The 18,061-nt window shown below is 42.3% G+C and overlaps 1 long non-coding RNA gene across 1 annotated transcript; it reads left to right on the forward strand.

Moving 5' to 3' along the window:
- The first annotated feature begins 1,653 nt into the window (after window positions 1-1,653).
- On the forward strand, window positions 1,654-16,923 carry LOC111554339. The gene is made up of 3 exons (XR_003309778.1): window positions 1,654-1,739; window positions 5,862-5,950; window positions 15,270-16,923. It is a non-coding gene; the product is annotated as an uncharacterized LOC111554339 (long non-coding RNA).
- Window positions 16,924-18,061: the final 1,138 nt, after the last annotated feature.

Here is an 18,061-nt window from a genome sequence, read left to right on the forward strand (position 1 = left end):
ACATGCTGAGCTCTCAGAAGTCAGAAGCCCCAGCAGAGGTGCCATGCTGTGAAAATTCATGTGAGGAAACCCCTATTTTTCTAAGCAGTTGTGTCTAGTAGCAGCCTACAAGCTCTGCTAAGCAGTGATGGTTTAATTATCCCACAAAGTCAGCGGTATGCTGGGGCACATTTGCACATCTTGAGAGAGAGCTGGCTGTGCCCATCTCCTCCCAACTCTGTGTTCAGTAATATCACATCGGTAGCTTGAAATTAGCCATGGTGGGAGTATTTACACCATGAAAATTGGCACATGCTATAAATCAGGAATATATATATATATCTCCCAGAGAACTGACTGTGAAGCATCTGCCAGGGCACTGCTGTGTGCGAGGGAGAGGCTGCAGAGCCACCTGGCCAACAGGAAGTAGTGGAGGAGTCTGTCTGTACTCAGTAATAGTTGTAGAGCCTGTGCTCTGGATTTTATGAGAAGAGCAAGTGACAAGGACTTTCTGTGACAACTAGTGAACATAAGCATACTGAACTGCTGCAGAAAAACAGGCTTCAAGAGGTGATGCGTTATTTCCGATGCCAGGAAATGGATCCAACCTGAGTGATCAGATTCTAATAACTTGCATTGCCACTGGCCCAGGTGATTTACAGGTCTTCTAAGGTAGGAGGAGGACAGGATTGGGACTGAGCTCTGTGTTCATCTGTTAAGCTCAGTGGTAGGCTTTGCACACGGGCCAATGCGTTTGACCTCCCACATGGCCCTTAGTTGTAGGTATTAGTGTGCTAATTGTTCAAAGGAGAGCAATAAGGACCCAGGAGTCAAGTCAGTAACTTGCCTAATGTCACCGGATGGTAAGGAGTCAAAAATCAGGTGGCCAACAAGCCACCTGATATAGCTGCAGAAAGATATTATTAGATTTTATCTGTGGAAAGAAACAACCACCTTTACTTCATGGGAAATTAATGACAAATCTGTGGGTCATTAGTAACAATCTTATTGAGATATAATTCACATACCACAAAATTCATCCTTTTAAAGTACACAATTCAGTGGCATCAGGATTCAGGACATATTACTGCAAAATATGATGCCTCGGAAATTGGGAAAACCACAGAAACAAGAAGGCCATTTTCAGACCTTCTCCTCTGTGTGACAGCTGGCCATAAGAGAATTCTTTGTCCTGCTTTCCCTGAAAATAGGTCATAAGACCCTCATGTAAAGGGTGTCCTGCCCTATGCCCAGAGGAAAAGAATGAAGATGCAGAGATGCCATTAAGAATCTGAACAAACAGGCCTTGCTATGTTCCCCTCAGTTTATTACCATTAGGCCACACCTTCTTTTTGACCAATTATACTTCTACATGACTATCCATTCTTCATCAAACCTAAAACAGACACTTTTCCCTGAGTCTTGGGTTCTTCATTTCTGAAGTCTTTCATGTGCTATAAAACTTTGGTTGAATAAATGCTGATACGGTTTGGCTGTTTTCCCACCCAAATCTCATCTTGAATTGTAGCTTCCACAATCTCCACGTGTCATGGGAAGGACCCAGTGGGAAGTAACTGAATCATGGAGTGGGTTTTTCCCATGCTGTTCTCATGATAGTAAATAAGTCTCATGAGATCCGATGGTTTCATAAAGAGCAGATCCCCCCCACAAGCTCTCTTGCCTGCTGCCATGTAAGACATGACTGTGCTCCTCCTTCACCTTCTGCCATGATTGTGAGGCCTCCACAGCCATGTGGAACTGTGAGTCCATTAAACCTCTTTTTCTTTATAAATTACCTAGTCTTGGGTATATTTATTATTTTTAGCAGGGTATGGGAGGAACCCTTTCTCATGAAATGCAAAGGCTAGTCTTATAAGCAGGACTATCTAAGGAGAACAGTCTCAGGCCTGCTATGTTAACTCTTTTCTGCACACCTAATCTTAGAAATGACACCCACTGTTTTTTCCGTATTGTGTTCATTAGAAGTGAGTCACTAGGTACAGCTTTATTAGCAGCATGAGAATGGACTATATAAATGTATTACCTTTTTCTCTTGTTAATCTGTCTTTTGTTATAGGAGTGTCAGTCATGAACCGTGCAATAGATGAAGAAAGTATATTACTTTTCTCTCCTACAGTGGGCTTTAGTATGGTTACAGAGTGGTGCAACTAAGGGAGGAGACCACCCCTCATATTGTCTTATGCCCAATTTCTGGTTTCAAAGAAAGAAAAAGTAAAAACTAAAAGGCAGAAATGAAATCCACAAGCAGACAGCCCGGCGCCACACCCTGGGCCTGGTAGTTAAAGATCGACCCCTGACCTAATCGGTTATGTTATCTATAGATTACAGACATTGTATAGAACAGCACTGTGAAAATCCCTATGCTGTTTTGTTCCAATCTAATTACTGGTGCATGCAGCCCCCAGTGACGTACCCCCTGCTTGCTCAACCGATCATGACCCTCTCACGCACACCCCCTTAGAGGTGTGAGCCCTTAAAAGGGACAGGAATTGCTCACTCAGGGAGCTCGGCTCTTGAGACAGGAGTCTTGCCAATGCCCCTGGCCGAATAAACTTACTTCTTTAACTTGGTGTCTGAGGAGTTTGGTCTGTGGCTCGTCCTGCTGCACAACCATTATCACTGTCTAATTCTAGAACATTTTTATTATCCCAGAAAAGAAACCCATACCCATTAGCAGTCACTCTCTACTCCCTCTGCCCTGCAGCCCCTGGCAACCACTCATCCACTTTCCATCTCTATGAATTGGTGTATTCTGGACATCTCATATAAATGGAATCATACAATATGTGGCCTTTTGTGTCTAGCTTCTTTCACTTATAATATTGAAAAATCTGTTTTAAAGTTCATAGAGCTCTATAGATGAATTCACAAAGTTAAAAGGCAAACACATGCAGTTTTATCTAAATACCAATAAGCAACAGAGCAAGGCAATGAATATGAAGTACTAGCATGTGTGTTTTTTAATTCCATTTTACAATGTTTATTGAGTGCCTGTTTATACAACAGACACAAAACAGACAAAATCCCTGTCCTCGTAAAACTTAAGGTGGAGAGAAAAGACAAAAAACAAACATAATAAAATAATAATAGTGCATTGGAAGGTTTTAATGACTGTGGGGGGAAAAGATGAAGCAAGTGTGGGGTGTTGTGTATACTAGAGGAGACCTTCTGAATGCATTGCGCCTCTCCTCTCCTGCCCTCTGCCTCTCTCTCATAAAATGTCCATGATTCTGATGCCTGACAGCAGGGATACTCCTGAGTTCCTGTGCCATTGCCTACCTCTGAAGTTTAGTGGGCATCTTTGCTACCATGGACACTAGACCAGCAGGCAACAGCTCTCAGTCATTCTATGATAGGTTCATCTTCCTCTCCCAGGCCAGAGTCCCTTCCTCTCTGAAATCCTGAGCTGAAAAGCAGAGAGGGAAGAGGTACATTCTCCTTCTCTCTCCCAGATCTCATCTTTCCCTTCAGTGGAGCAGTGAAATTGCTACCCTGCCACGTGCCCCCACCCACAGCTCAGGGTAGAAGTGCCCTGCTCCATCCTCCACCTTCCACACACCTCCTCATTCCGTCCCCCCAGCTGTCCCCACACTGACATACATTAAACGATGACCTGCAGGGTTTCTTGACAAACATCTCAAGGCACAATATTTGCCTTGGTCTAAAGCTTCCTGGAGCCTGCTGGGTTTCCCTTAGCCTCCACATCCTGCCATTTCACAAATTATTGTCAACTTTAGCTCCCCTACCACTGCTGCTGCTGTTAAAAACACCAAAATTTTTTTTAATCCAGCACTTATCCTTATAACTAGAAACATTCCAATGTTTCCTCATAGGTAACTTCACCATCTCTAACACCATCGAGAATTATTACACCATAAAAATCCACACCTATGCATGTAGACGGTACCAATAGGAAGCCCAATTTTCTTCCACCAAAGCTGTATACATAATTATGTTTTTATGGCTTTTTCTTACTATAAAAGTACTACATATCATTAGAGAGAAAGACAGAAAATACAAATGAGACAAAGTAAAATCACCCCATGTAGTGGGTAGTCACTAAGACAGCCCCCAGTGACACTTCTTTCCTAGAATTTATGTCCTTCTATAAGCTCCTCCCCTTGCCTGGGGCTGGACCTAGTGACTCACTTCTACTGAACACAATACAGAAAAAGCAGTGGGTGTCATTTCTAAGATTAGGTATGCAGAAAAGAGTTAACATAGCAGGCCTGAGACTGTTCTCCTTAGATAGTCCTACTTACAAGACGGGCCTTTGCATTTCCTGAGAAAGGGTTCCTCCCATACCCTGATAAGAAGGACTCACTTTTTGCCTAAGCTGTTTGTGCCAACAATAGTTATGTTGAACATCAGCCTTCCTTCTGGAAATCTAGAATATGGGTATGTGCTAGACATCAGGTGTCAATGTGACTAACCCACAATAAAAACTCTGGGAGGCCGGGCGCCGTGGCTCAAGCCTGTAATCCCAGCACTTTGGGAGGCCGAGGCAGGCGGATCACGAGGTCAGGAGATCGAGACCATCCTGGCTAACACGGTGAAACCCCGTCTCTACTAAAAAATACGAAAAACTAGACGGGCGAGGTGGCGGGCGCCTGTAGTCCCAGCTACTCGGGAGGCTGAGGCAGGAGAATGGCATAAACCCGGGAGGCGGAGCTTGCAGTGAGCCGAGATCGCGCCACTGCACTCCAGGCTGGGTGACAGAGCGAGACTTCATCTCAAAAAAAAAAAAAAAGAGAAAAAAAGAAAAAGAAAAAAAAAAAAAAAAACTCTGGGAATTGGGCTTCCATGAGGTTGTTTAGTGACAAACATCTCATACGTGTTTCAGCTCACTGCTAGGGGAGTGAAGTCTGTCCTGTGTGACTGCACTGTCGGAGGACTTGGAAACTTGTGCCTGGTTCCCTCTGGTCTTTACCTCATCCACCTTTTTCCTTTGCTGATTTTGCTTTATCTTTTCTCAGTAATAAATAACAGCCATGAGTATGACTATATGCTGAGCCCTGTGAGTCCTCCTACTGAATCATCAAAGCTAAGGGATGGGTGTTGTGGACCCCCAACACATTAGACTACTAAAAAGCCTGTGACCTTTCCCTCTCTCTCTCCCCACTGCTTTCTCTCTCACATACACACACAGAACCTGCTGCCATGTTGGAAGTAGCCTTATTGAGAGGCTCACATGGCAAGGAACTAACATCTCTTGCCCAAAGCCAACAGCCAGTACCTGAGCCACTGAGTAAGTGTAGAAGCACAGCCTTCCCCAGTTGAGCCTTGAGTGAAGACGCAGCCACCACCTTGACTGCAGCCTTGTGAGAGGCCCCAAGACAACTAAGCCACACTCACATTCCTGCCCCACAGAAACTGTGACATAATAAACTGTTGTGTTAAGCTGCTAAATTCCAGGATAATTTCTTACACAGGAATAGATAACTAATAAACTCTTCACCTAGAGGTCATTATTGCTTATATGTTAGGGCACACCTCAAGGGTTTTCTATACCCATATATAGGTAGAATAAGTTCTATAGTTGACATTGAATTTCTTTTTTCTTGTTATTAACACTATTGGTAAAAAGCAAAAGTATAGGGGAAAGATACAGCATTTTCCTTTATTATCACAAGAAGTTTTGCATTCCAGAATGATAGCTGATATTTCTTTTTGAGTCAGGTTGTCCTTTTGTCTGGGGGAGTAAGAAGTGTGGAGAGATCACTTTCATGGCCTTTTCTGAACTCCCATTCTGAAATGGGGAGGTTTCACACACCAAGTTAAATCACTCTGCACAATTAATGTAAATGCAACTATCCTTCATGTGGGTGGAATTAATTTCTACAAATGATGTTTCCTTTGAGGCAAGCTGTTTTTCCCTCTTCAGGGTCTCAGAGAGATTGGTGGCAAGGACTCCTGGGAAGAAATAAGTTGAAGGACACTCTGGCAAGAGGTAGTAAGTTAGCCCTTGCAAAATGGCCACGGGCTGGATGAAAAGGAAAGAACCCGCCAGCACAGGACACAATGGGTGAACTGACACAAGCTTAAGTTTTCTAGGAGCAAATGTATCTCATAATCAATTTTAAGTTTTTCTTTTTTGTTTGCAATTTCCATATATTATACCCACGCACTTAGCAAAGTTGCATTACACATCACAGCTCAGTCTAACCTGCATTTGGAGAATTAACCCATTGTCCATGTTTCTGCAAAGCCTCATGAAGAGAGATATTAAGGGAACAAGAGGTGCCCTGCAAAGAAATGAAGCTCCAGGCTAAGGTAATGAGATACAGGGAAGGGGAAATTTCTAGAAGAAAGAATGTCGTGCAATCAAACTAGATAGGGAATAGAGCCACAGGATATGAATACTAAAAGCAAGTGTAGCCTCTTGTTGCTAGAGGAAGCTGGAAAATCAAAGTTGCACACACTTGTTTTTTGTAACAAATTACAATCAGGTTGAATGTACTATTTATGGCCTGCTTAATTGACTTAATATATTGTATCATTAAAAATTCTGCTACAACTCAGTTTGTACTGGCTGCTAATTATTCTGTTGTATGGAAAAACTATAATTTATTTTACCAAGATTCTATTATTGGACATGTAAGTCATTTCCAATTTTCATTGTTATTATAAAAAATGCTACAATGAACATCCTTATAGCTAAATCTCTGTTCAAAACTGTAATTATATCTTCAGAATACATGGCTAGAAATGGCATTATTATATCAAAAAATATGCACCTTTTTAGTGCTTAAAGAATTTTTCCAAATTTTCTTGCAGAAAAATTATACCAGTTCAAACTCTTGTCAACAGGAGACAAGAAGGTGCTTTGCCCCACCACGTAGCCAAAACTAGATATTATCTTTTTGTCATTCTTACAACACATGCATGTTCTTATACTTGCTTAAACACACTATAAGAGATTTATAATTGAAAATTACTTTTTTGTTTGGTTTGTATGTGTGTCGTCAAGTCCAAAACTCATACCACTCACTGCACAATAACTAGTAAGTCAAGAGACAAGTTGTGGGGGCAAGGAAAACGACTATTTCAATGGCCAGTAAACCAAGAAGATAGCAGACTAGTGTTGTAAAGAACCGTCTTTAAAGGCATGAATCTCGGCCAGGCACAGTGGCTCACACCTCTAATCCCAGCACTTTGGGAGCCCAAAGCAGGTGGATCATGAGGTCAGGAGTTCAAGACCAGCCTGGCCAACATGGTGAAACCCTGTCTCTACTAAAAATACAAAAATTAGCTGTGGATGGTGGCTCGCGCCTATAATCCCAGCTACTCAGGAGGCTGAGGCAGGAGGATCACTTAAACCTGGGAGGTGGAGGTTGTAGTGAGCCGAGATCGTGCCACTGCACTCCAGCCTGGTCAACAGAGCAAGACTCCGTCTTGAAAAAATAAAAATAAAAATAAAGGCATGAATCTCAAGCTTGTTTTTATATTGGGGAAAGGGAAACAAGGAGGAGGTTAGGGGTTGAGGAGGGCAGTGAAAGGTGACCACAGACATCTGAGTATCAGCAGGAATCCAAAGGGATGCAAAACATCTTGTCCTTGGTCAGGTCACAAGGCTCCTGTACATTTTTAACATAACATGGTTATTTGTGTGTATACCCTCCTTATCTCCTCAGGGGTTAGTTTTGGGAAGGGACTGTTATCATCTTTGCTTTAAATTAAACTATAAACTAAATTTCTACCATAGTTAACTTGGTCTGCATGCAGAAATGAGAAAAGGCAGTTAGCTTGTGAGGTTAGAAGCAAGATGGAGTCAACTATGTTAGATTTCTCTTCACTGTTACATGTGCAGCTCAACCGTAAACAATAAAGGTCATTCGAGGCAGCTCTCCAAAGTAATGCAGCGGGCAAACAAGAAAGGCACAGAACTGGCAGCATCTTGCCATGTATGGCTCCCTTCAGTAGCCCTTTCCGAGGTTAGTACCAACATAGGTAATACTGACTATAAAAGCTCCCTTCTTTTGCATTTAACATTTATAACTTATTTATACCTAGGTTTAAAAAAAAGTTTTTGTTTGCCTAAAAATGGATACAACATAAGTTTTAGAGAACTGAAAAAGGAAAAGAAAATGCTTCTCTAGCCAAGGAAGTGACTTCTGCTATTGGCAGGTAGAGAAATTTGTTTTTAAAACAAGGCTTTTGTAACGAAAGAACCAGAAGGAAAATCTTCCATTTTTATCTCATTGTCCTTCTGAGATTTGTCCTCTGCTCTTTCGCCATGTTCAATCACTGTAAAAACTTCCCTAATAAGAGGCTTTGGGGAGAAAGCGAGAGATCCTAGATAAGGAACAGTGTCAGAACGGCTGGATTTCATCATTTCCTCAATTACTCATGATCCTCATTCTTTGTACAGGAAATGTAGACTGTGCTCTAGTATAAAAGGTCATTAATATGAGAACATTAAAAAAAAAAGTCAATTCTGTAAAAAATGCATTGAATGGATAAGTGTCTTGTTGGAGTAGAGAAGGGAAGGGGGGGGTGACGAAGAATGAGCAATAGTCACAGGCTCCTCCTCAGGGAGCTTCCAGTCACCTAGCACAGGGTCACCACAGATGCACACGCGCACACACACACACAAGCCAGCAACACCTGCCCAAGCGTAGAAGCTGAACAGAGGTGTGAGAAACCATGTGAGCAAGAGCAGACAGGAATGAAAGAGTGACTGAGAATAAGGACAGACTCAGGGGAGGTGGTGTTTGATCCCACCTTGGAGAGGAGAGAAAGGTTACAAAAAGGAGGAGACTGGGCAAGGAGAATGAGCTCTGACAGGCAGAGAAAACAACTGAAGCCAAGGAACCCAGTGTGCAAATTTGCTTTAGTCTGTTTTGTGCTGTTACGACAGACTACAACAGACTGGGTTATTTATTTATTTATTATTTATTATTTATTATTATTATTTTTTTTTTTTGAGACGGAGTCTTGCTCTGTCGCCCAGGCTCGAGTGCAGTAGTGTCATCTCAGCACACTGCAAGCTCCGCCTCCTGGGTTCATGCCATTCTCATGCCTCAGCCTCCCGAGTAGCTGGGACTACAGGTGCACGCCACCACAACTGGCTACTTTTTTTGGTATTTTTAGTAGAGATGGGGTTTCACCATCTTAACCAGGATGATCTCGATCTCCTGACCTCCTGATCCACCCACCTCAGCCTCCCAAAGTGCTGGGATTACAGGTGTGAGCCACCGCGCCCAGCCCAGACTGGGTAATTTATAATGAACAGGTATTTATTTCTCACAATGCTAGAGGCTGGAAAGGCCAAGAACAAGGGGCTGCCTTCTGGCAGGGGCCTTTCTGGCTCAAAACATGGTAGAAGTTATCAGGAAAAGGAGCCAAACTCCTTGTTTTATTACAAACCCACTCCCACAGTAATGAATCCACTCCTGTGACAATGGCATTTACCTATTCACCCAGCCTTCATGGCCGAATCACATCTCATTAGGCCCCACCACCCAACACTGCTGCATTGGCAGTTAAGTTTCCAACACGTACTTTTTGGGGGATACAGTCAAGCCATAACAGGACACATAAGCCGTAGATTTTGTCCACGGAGAGAGACAGAGTGGAGGCGAGGTTAAAAGGGTTAGGCGCTGTGACTACCGGCCTGACATACAGTGCTAAGGAGCATGAACCTGGCTCTGTAGACCACTGTTTTCCAAACTTGTGGTCACACACTCCATTCATTTAAAAAAAAGCTCTAAGCACATAACCCTAATATAGGTATTTGTGTTTATTTACTTAGAAATTATATATCTGATTCACTACATTAATGTGTCATACTATCTTATGAAAGATAAAAATACATATAAACTTAAAAGGAAGAGCTTATAATCTTTAAATGCCTTGCTGATTGTGATGGCCTCATACTGGCAGAGGCACATCCTCAAAGCACAATGTACATTTACCTAGCAAAACTTCTATTTAACATTTGCATTTCAAACAGTCTTCTTGATAACTTTGAATTTGTTTAGCCAACTGCTTGGCAGGGCTCCATAGATTGTCACTGCTGTCACCTCACAAAGCAGCTGACCAAGCGCTTGAACCAGACTTAGCTTCTTGTTTGTTTGCACTTCAACACTAGTATCTTCTGCAGCCCTTGAAGCAATTTTTAAGCCCCTTGTCCATTTTACTAGAGTTTAGTTAAAACTAGATACTAAAACCTCATCCCTGGGCTCATGTCCATTGCGGCATTAGGATGAATTCCACTGGCACCTTTTTTGCACTTTGGGGAAGCTTTGGCTCCTCTGCAGGCTGTGCTCTGTCACCTAAGCTGGAGTGCAACAGCTCACTGCAGGTCTGACCTTCTGGGCTCAAGCAGTCCTCTCACTTCAGCCTGCAAAGTAGCTGGATATACTGGCATAGGCCACCATGCTCAGCTGATTTATCTTTAGTGGAGATGAGGTATAGCTATGTTGCCCAGGCTGGTCTGGAACTCCTGAGCTCAAACAACCCTTCTGCCTCAGCCTCCCAAAGTGCTGGGACTGCAGGTGTGAGTCACTGCACCCGACCTCCAGCTTTTTTAACATCGGAATATACATAGTTCCAAAATTTCTCTCCTGTCCACCTCTTGCACACTGCCTAATGTGTATGTCTGCATACTGGAAGCCAGTCACCAGCATAGAGAATGGAAAGCCCTGGTACAATTTGGTAGAGAAAATAGCAGCTTCCAATCTGTATTTCAGGAAAGTCTCTCTGTCATGGATGGACTGGGGCTACCATGGGTAATGCATTTAAGAAATAATCACTTTAGGCCAGGCATGGTGGCTCATGCCTGCAATCCCAGCACTTTGGGAGGCCTAGGCGGGTGAAGCATGAGGTCAGGAGATTGAGACCATCCTGACTAACACAGTGAAACCCCACCTCTACTAAAAACAAATACAAAAAATTAGCCAGGCGTGGCAGCATGCGACTATAGTCCCAGCTACTCAGGAGGCTGAGGCAGGAGAATCGCTTGAACCAGGGAGACGGAGGTTGCAGTGAGCTGAGATCACGCCATTGCCCTCCAGCCTGGGTGACAGAGTGAGATTCCATCCCAGAAAAAAAGAGAAAAAAATTCTCGCTTTAACCCAGGCTGGAGACAACAAGGAGTGGAACCTGGGTTGCACACAGGAAGACTGCTGAGAGTTCCAGCAGAGTTCTGGAGGAGGAGGAGGTGGAATTAGATTTTAATACTTCCAGAGGAGGCCAGCTTCTCAGCCCACCAGAGTCCATGTCCCTCCCTACTGTGTCACACTCCCTTTTCATCATTTACGTTTGTTCTCTGGCCTCTCCAGGCATCAGAGTCAACAGAGATGAGGTAGCCAATGGAGACAGATGTCCCCAAAATATAGAATAAGAAATTAGAGAAACTCTTAAGAGGCAGGTGATCGATGCACATTCCAAAGAAACACCACATTCCAAAGAAACTTCCAATGCCGAAAAGGTCAAGTGACCCACTCTACATCCATTAGAAAGGTATTAGGCCTAAGATATATTACATGAAAAAACTAAGCTCCAAGACAGCATACAGAAAATCAAATAAAATACATCATACTATTTAAATGTTTATCACAAGGGGAAATTTTCATATTCTGCATCATATGTTTGGATGAAACATATGATCTAAAATGTTTGATTTTTTTTTTCTTTACAATAAGCAGTTGTTACTTTTAAGCAGAAAAAAAGAAGGACTAAAACGAGAGCAGGATAGAAACCAGCATGTGCAGTCTCATTACAAGATGGCAAACCTCTCTCTGTGGGTATATGGATAAAAAGAGATCTTAAAGGACGCCAAAATGTTTAAGTGTTTGATCCAGGAAATGTTTTTCTGTGTATTTTCTTTTTTCTGTGTATTTTGTCCTTTTTTGTTTTCCTGTTTTAAATTGAGTACAATATGATTTTCTCCAAAAATAAGGTCATTGGCATTAAACTCTAAGAATAAAGCCCTCTTATTCTCTGGTTATTTTTTTTCTTGACCTCAGCCAACATCATCAAATGGACAAAATTGAAGTTCATCTTTGATGCCCTTAATACTTTTCGTATGATAAAGCTTTTAATCTATTCCTAAAGGACCCAAGTGAGGCAAACAACCCACCCATGCAACACAAGCACATTCTGGATGCTGTCACTCTGGCAAAGTTTATCCTAAAATTATGTGACCTCTAACTGTGCAGGCAGGCAAAAATCTCGTGGCTCTTACTTTTTCATTCACAGTTCCATTCAGCTCCTCTGTTTCCGTACTATTTTGAAGTATTTCACTCCTACCCACTTGAAACATGAGCTAATTTTGTACTAACAACTATATTTTCTGCACTTTAAGTTTTTCCCTTATTGGCAAATCTTGCACACACACAGATGCATAAATGTCTTTGTTTCTTCAACCACATTCAACTTTTATTACATCCAATTTTCTTTCCAAAAAAAAAATTGTGCTTAACTAGAGGCAATCACTACATTTTTATTACTCTTTGGCCTTCTTTTCATGAGCAATTGTACAAATCTTTCCCAAAGTACTTCGCTCCTGTACGAGGAGTCCTTACATTCCAGGCAGACACGCTTAGCGAAGGAAGCATGTGGAAGGAAAGGCTGAGCAATAAGGTTAAGATGTGGTGCAGGAGGGCAGAGAAGGAGAGCTTATAGAGCAGGTTCTTCATTATTGCTAAAAACTGTGTACTCATTGTAAAAGTAAGTATATGCCCTTCTAAGGTGTTCTTCTAAAAATGCAAATGTTTAGTCTTGTGCCACCTCCTGTAATGCCCTTAGCAGGGAACATCATCATCTCTTGTGATATTCCTGCCAAAAATGAATGACCTGAATTGAATCAGGAGGAGACATCAGACAAACCCAAACTGGCATTCATCCTATAAAACAGCCAGCTAATACTCTTCAAAAGCATCAATCATAAAAAAAACACAGAGGGACTGTTCCAGGTTAAAGGATGCTGGGGAAAAAATACGGCAACTAAATGTAATATGGGATCCTGGATGGGATCCTGGACCAGCAAAAAGGATATCTGTGGAATAACTTAAGAAATTTGAATGATTTAATTTGAAATCAAATTGAATTCCACAGAATTAATCTGTAATTTGTTTCATATTAATGTTAATTTTCTGGTTGTGATCACTGAGCTGGGTTTTTTACTTTTATTTTAGGTTTGGGGGTACATGTGCAGGTTTGTCATACAGGTAAACTCATGTCACAGGCATTTGTTGTACAGATTATTTCATCACCTTGGTACTAAGCCTAGTACCCAATAGTTATTTTTTTCTGCTCCTCTCCAACCTTAAGTAGAGCCCAGTGTCTGTTGTTCCCTTCTTTGCGTTCATGAGTTCTCATCATTTAGCTCCCACTTAGAAGTGAGAACACATGGTATCTGGCTTACTGCTCCTGTGTTAGTTTGCTAAGGACAATGGCCTCCAGCTCCATCCATGTTCCTGCAAAACACATGACCTCATTTTTTCTGGCTGTGTAGTATTACATGGTGTATATGTACCATATTTACCCAATCTGTCATTGATGGGCATTTATGTTGATTCCATATCTTTGCTATTGTGAATAGTGCTGCAGTGAACATATGCATGCACATGTCTTTATGGTGGAAGGATTTATATTTCCCTGGGTATATACCTAGTAATGGGATTGCTGGGTCAAATGGTAGTTCTGTTTTTAGCTCTTTGAGGAATCATCATACTGCTTTCCACAATGGTTGAACTAGTTTACACTCCTACCACATGTCTAAGTGTTCCTTTTTCTCTGCAACTTTGCCAGCATGTTATTTTTTGACTTTTTGATAATAGCCATTCTGATTGGTGTGAGATGGTATCTCTTTGTGATTTGCATTTTTCTAATGATCAGTGATATTGAGCTTTTCTCATATGCTTGTTGACAGCATATGTGTCTTCTTTTGAAAAGTATCTGTTCCTGTCCTTTGCCCAGTTTTTAATGGGGTTGTTTTTCTCTTGTAAATTTGTTTTTAAGTTCCTTATAGTTTCTGGATATTAGACTTTTGTAAGATAGGTAGTTTGCAAACATTTTCTCCCATTCTGTAGGCTGTTTACTCTGTTGATAGTTTCCTTTGCTGTGCAGAAGCTATTAAGTTTAATTACATCCCATTTGTCAATTTTTGCTTTTGATGTCGTCACAAAATCTTTGTCCATTCCTATATCTAGGATGGTATTGCTTAGGTTGACTTCCAGAATTTTTATAGTTTGCGGTTTTACATTTAAGTCTTTAACTCATCTTGAGTAGATTTTTGTATATGGTATAAGGAAGGGATCCAGTTTTGATCTTCCACATATGGCTAGCTGGCTATCCTTCCACCATTTATTGAATAGACAGCCTTTTCCCCATTGCTTGTTTTTGTCAGTTTTGTCAAAGATCAGATGGTCATAGATGTGTGGCATTATTTCTGGGTTCTCTGTTCTGTTCCATCGGTCTATGTAACTGTTTTGGTACCAGTATCATGCTGTTTCAGTTACTGTAGCCCTGTAGTATCGTTTGAAGTTGAGTAATGTGATGTCTCCAGCTTTGTTTTTGTTTTTTGTTTTTGTTTTTTTTACTTAGGATTGCCTTGGCTATTCGAGTTTTTTGGTTCCATATGAATTTTAAAATAGTTTTCTTTCCAGTTCTGTGAAGAATGTCGTTAGTAGTTTGATAGGAATAGCATTGAACTGGTAAATTGCTTTGGGAAGTATGGCCACTTTAATGATACTGGACTCTTCCTATCCATGAGCATGGGATGTTTTTCCATTTGTTTGAATCACCTCTGATTTCTTTGAGCAATAGTTTGTAATTCTCATTGTAAAGTTCTTTCCTATCAATGTTAGTTTTCTGGCTTTGATCACAGAATTGGTTTCTGAGAGGTTAATATTTGAAGAAGCTGAGCAACATACATAAGGAAGTCCTTGTACTATTTTTAAAACTTTTTTATATGCCAGAATTTTTTAAATCTATTTACTTTACAGAACAAAATTATTTCTAAATAAAAAGTGAAGAAAATATTGATGATACAAAGGCTAACTAAACGAGAGAGATTGGCTTCCTTTTCTATTCCCCTTTCTTCCTTCTTCAAGGTACCATCTCTCACTGGCTGCCCAAGCAAGATTCTATGGCTTGAAATCATTCTTACCTACTCGTTCATCAAAGGGCATCTATCTAGAAGCCCTGCTCCTTCAGGGACATCTAAAGTTGATGAGCTGACCCAATAAGCCATCCAGAGCTGGAATATTCGCAGTTAACGATGGTTCTCTGCACTCTTTTGAAATAACTTTGCTTTTCAGGCCAAGGTGAGAGCGTTATGGGAATTTCACACATTTTATAGAAGCAGAGGAGTGCTATCTGAACAAGGGGTAGATAACACCTACACTCCACTCAGGATTTCCAAGCGTAGCCAGAGGCAGAAGTACTCATGCTTCACTACAGAATCACCTGGGGAACGTTTAACCTTCTGATTCTAGTGTTCCCCTCTGGCAGATGGAGACAGAAGCAACTTGAGTGGGCTCTGGAATCTGTTTTTAAAATTATCCAGATTTTAATGCAATACAAGTAAGAAGACAGGACTACAATTCACAAGAATGGTATATCCTGGGGATTCCTCAGGACAGAACAGACTCAAAAAAAAAAAAAAAGAAGAAGAAGAAGAAGAAGAAAACAAAGAAAGATTACATGAAACATGAAACCAGATTCCACAACCATGTTTCGAGGGACCTATGTGAGTCAGGCCCATGAGACACATACTATACCAGTTTCACTGAAGCCTCACAAAATTTAACAGGGTGGAGGAGAGGGTCCTATGCCCATTTCATAGATGAACAAACTGAGGACTTAATAGATTTCAACAATTTGTTCAAAGTCTCTACCTTAAAGGATTTTGGGGTTCTGGTTTTTGTTTTTACCTGCCCAGGTAACTCTTCTAAGAATGAGCCAAGAAGACAACGACCTTCTGAGATACTTTTCCTGCCCTCCAAGGGCTGTGGAGAACGTGATAGGGTTGGAGCTGCCCTCTCCTCTTCCCAGAGACACTGCCCCACAATCCCATCAAGTCTGACTGGTACCAACAACTCCAGTGGGCCTCTGCCTTCAGAACTCTATAGGCCTGTGTGGGTACCAGTCTTTACATCCATGTTCCCTCGCCCTCCAGGGGCCCAGGTTGACCTGTCCAAGAGCTCTCTCATCATGCTGAATTTTGGTGACAGCATAGGGTGAGCCTGTGGGTTCTACAGCTCAGCAAACCTCCAGCCAACTAGTTTCCCTTCATATGGTTCCCCAGTCTTTACATGTGGCATCCAAGAAGGGAAATCATCCCCTCTCCCCTGATAAGATGTCAGCCCCTCACCACACACATGGCCTGGGTGCTAGGAGGATCCATACGGGCTAGGGAGGGACAACTGGGAGGGGAATGTGTGGCAGGCAGGCCCCATCTAGCTGCTTGATGAGCCTGGCATGGAGTGTTTGATCCAAATCTTGACAGCACATTGGTGGCTGTCGTCACTGTGTGGCAGGACTTGCAGTTGAGCTTCTTGTGCCTTGGACTTCTTGTGACTTGGACCTTAGCCTCCATTGAAGACCACAACACAAGTCCCACCTTACAAATGAGGGAATGAATGAGTTCTGGCATCGGATAAACCTGGGTTCAAATCCTGGCTACTCTACTACCTGGATCAGTTGCTTCACTTTTCTAAACATAAATTGTGTTCCTTCTGTTTTGGCTTCTAGGAAACTCCGAGCCAAATGTGTGGCCACCTCTGACCACTCAACCAGCCCAGCATGGTGTACATTTCTGGGTGGCTTATCGCTCCTTCCAAGCATTGCCTTCATCTTTCCTCTCCTATCAAGCTTGTAATGTTTTCCTTTTGAATGTTTTCCTTTAAGCATTTTTGTTAAATACCTCAGATCTTTCAAGAACAGCAAGGAGGAAAATAAATAAACTTAACTTCTCTGAGACCATGTTTCTTCATCTGGAATATAGTCATTTGTACTTTATAGGATCACAGGGAGGATACACATCAAGTCAGCCTGCATAATGTGCCCAGCCAAGGGCCTGCAGCAGGCAGGGAGAGACTCCCTGGGTCTGGGGCTCTCCCACCTCCCCCGTCTCCTTTCAGGCCAAACCTAAGGACCTCAAGCCTCAGGTCCCATTTCAGAGAGAAACATGCCTCACTGATTGCATTTATCCAGAATAGACCATGGAGGTGTGAGCTTGTTGGACAAGACTGGGCTGACTGTTCCCAGGAGACAGGCACATGGCAGGAGAGAGTAGGAGGAGACGGCAGTGTGAGTACTGAGGACCCAGGATGAGCCCCCATATGGGTGCAGAATTTCCCCTGATAAAACTCCCTATTTGATCAGGCTGCAGAAGAAGTCCCAAATCTTACTTCCTCTTATTTATTGATGGGATTCTCCACCCTGTTTTTAAAACTAGTTAACCTTCGTGGCATCAGCCTGTTGGCACAAGGCCCAGATTCCTTCCACTGCGGGTCACGAGGCAGGTCATGAAGCGGATTACCCTGGAATTCTCAGAGCTGGCCCTTGTGTTCTTTCTGGAAGGTGCTTGTGTAATGACGTGGAGGGAGGTGCTAGGGGAGAACTTCTGCTTGGTCTTGATTATAAGTAAATTGAGACAGTGCTGACAGGGGAGGGTCAGGCAGGAGGGAGTGGAGAAGAGAAGGTGCCACCATTGGTCCTGTGCCTGCAGCGTAATTTGGGTGTTGGAAGCCTTCCCTAGATTCCTTTTCTCGCAAAGCTGCACCAAGCCTTGTAATGAAAAACATTCCTCCCCGTCCACAGCTCTGACCTAATGAACATTGTCCTAAAACACAGTGGCCCAGATGTCATTCATGGGTCTCCAGGAGGCCCTTCCATCACACGCAACCTGTCAGTCACTCCAACTCCAGGAAAAGCCTGAATAAACAGGTGAATCAAGCCTCACAGTGACAGGAAAATTTGATGGGTTTTTGTTTCTAACTCATTAGGCACGCATTTGTGGGGAGGGCTAGGATACATTTTTCTTTCATCCAGAATAGAACTGAAATCTTTGGGTTTGTGATGTGATCCTCTCACTCTTGTAATTTAA

This window comes from Piliocolobus tephrosceles, chromosome 6 (assembly GCF_002776525.5).
Source record: "Piliocolobus tephrosceles isolate RC106 chromosome 6, ASM277652v3, whole genome shotgun sequence".
NCBI classification, from domain to species: domain Eukaryota; kingdom Metazoa; phylum Chordata; class Mammalia; order Primates; family Cercopithecidae; genus Piliocolobus; species Piliocolobus tephrosceles.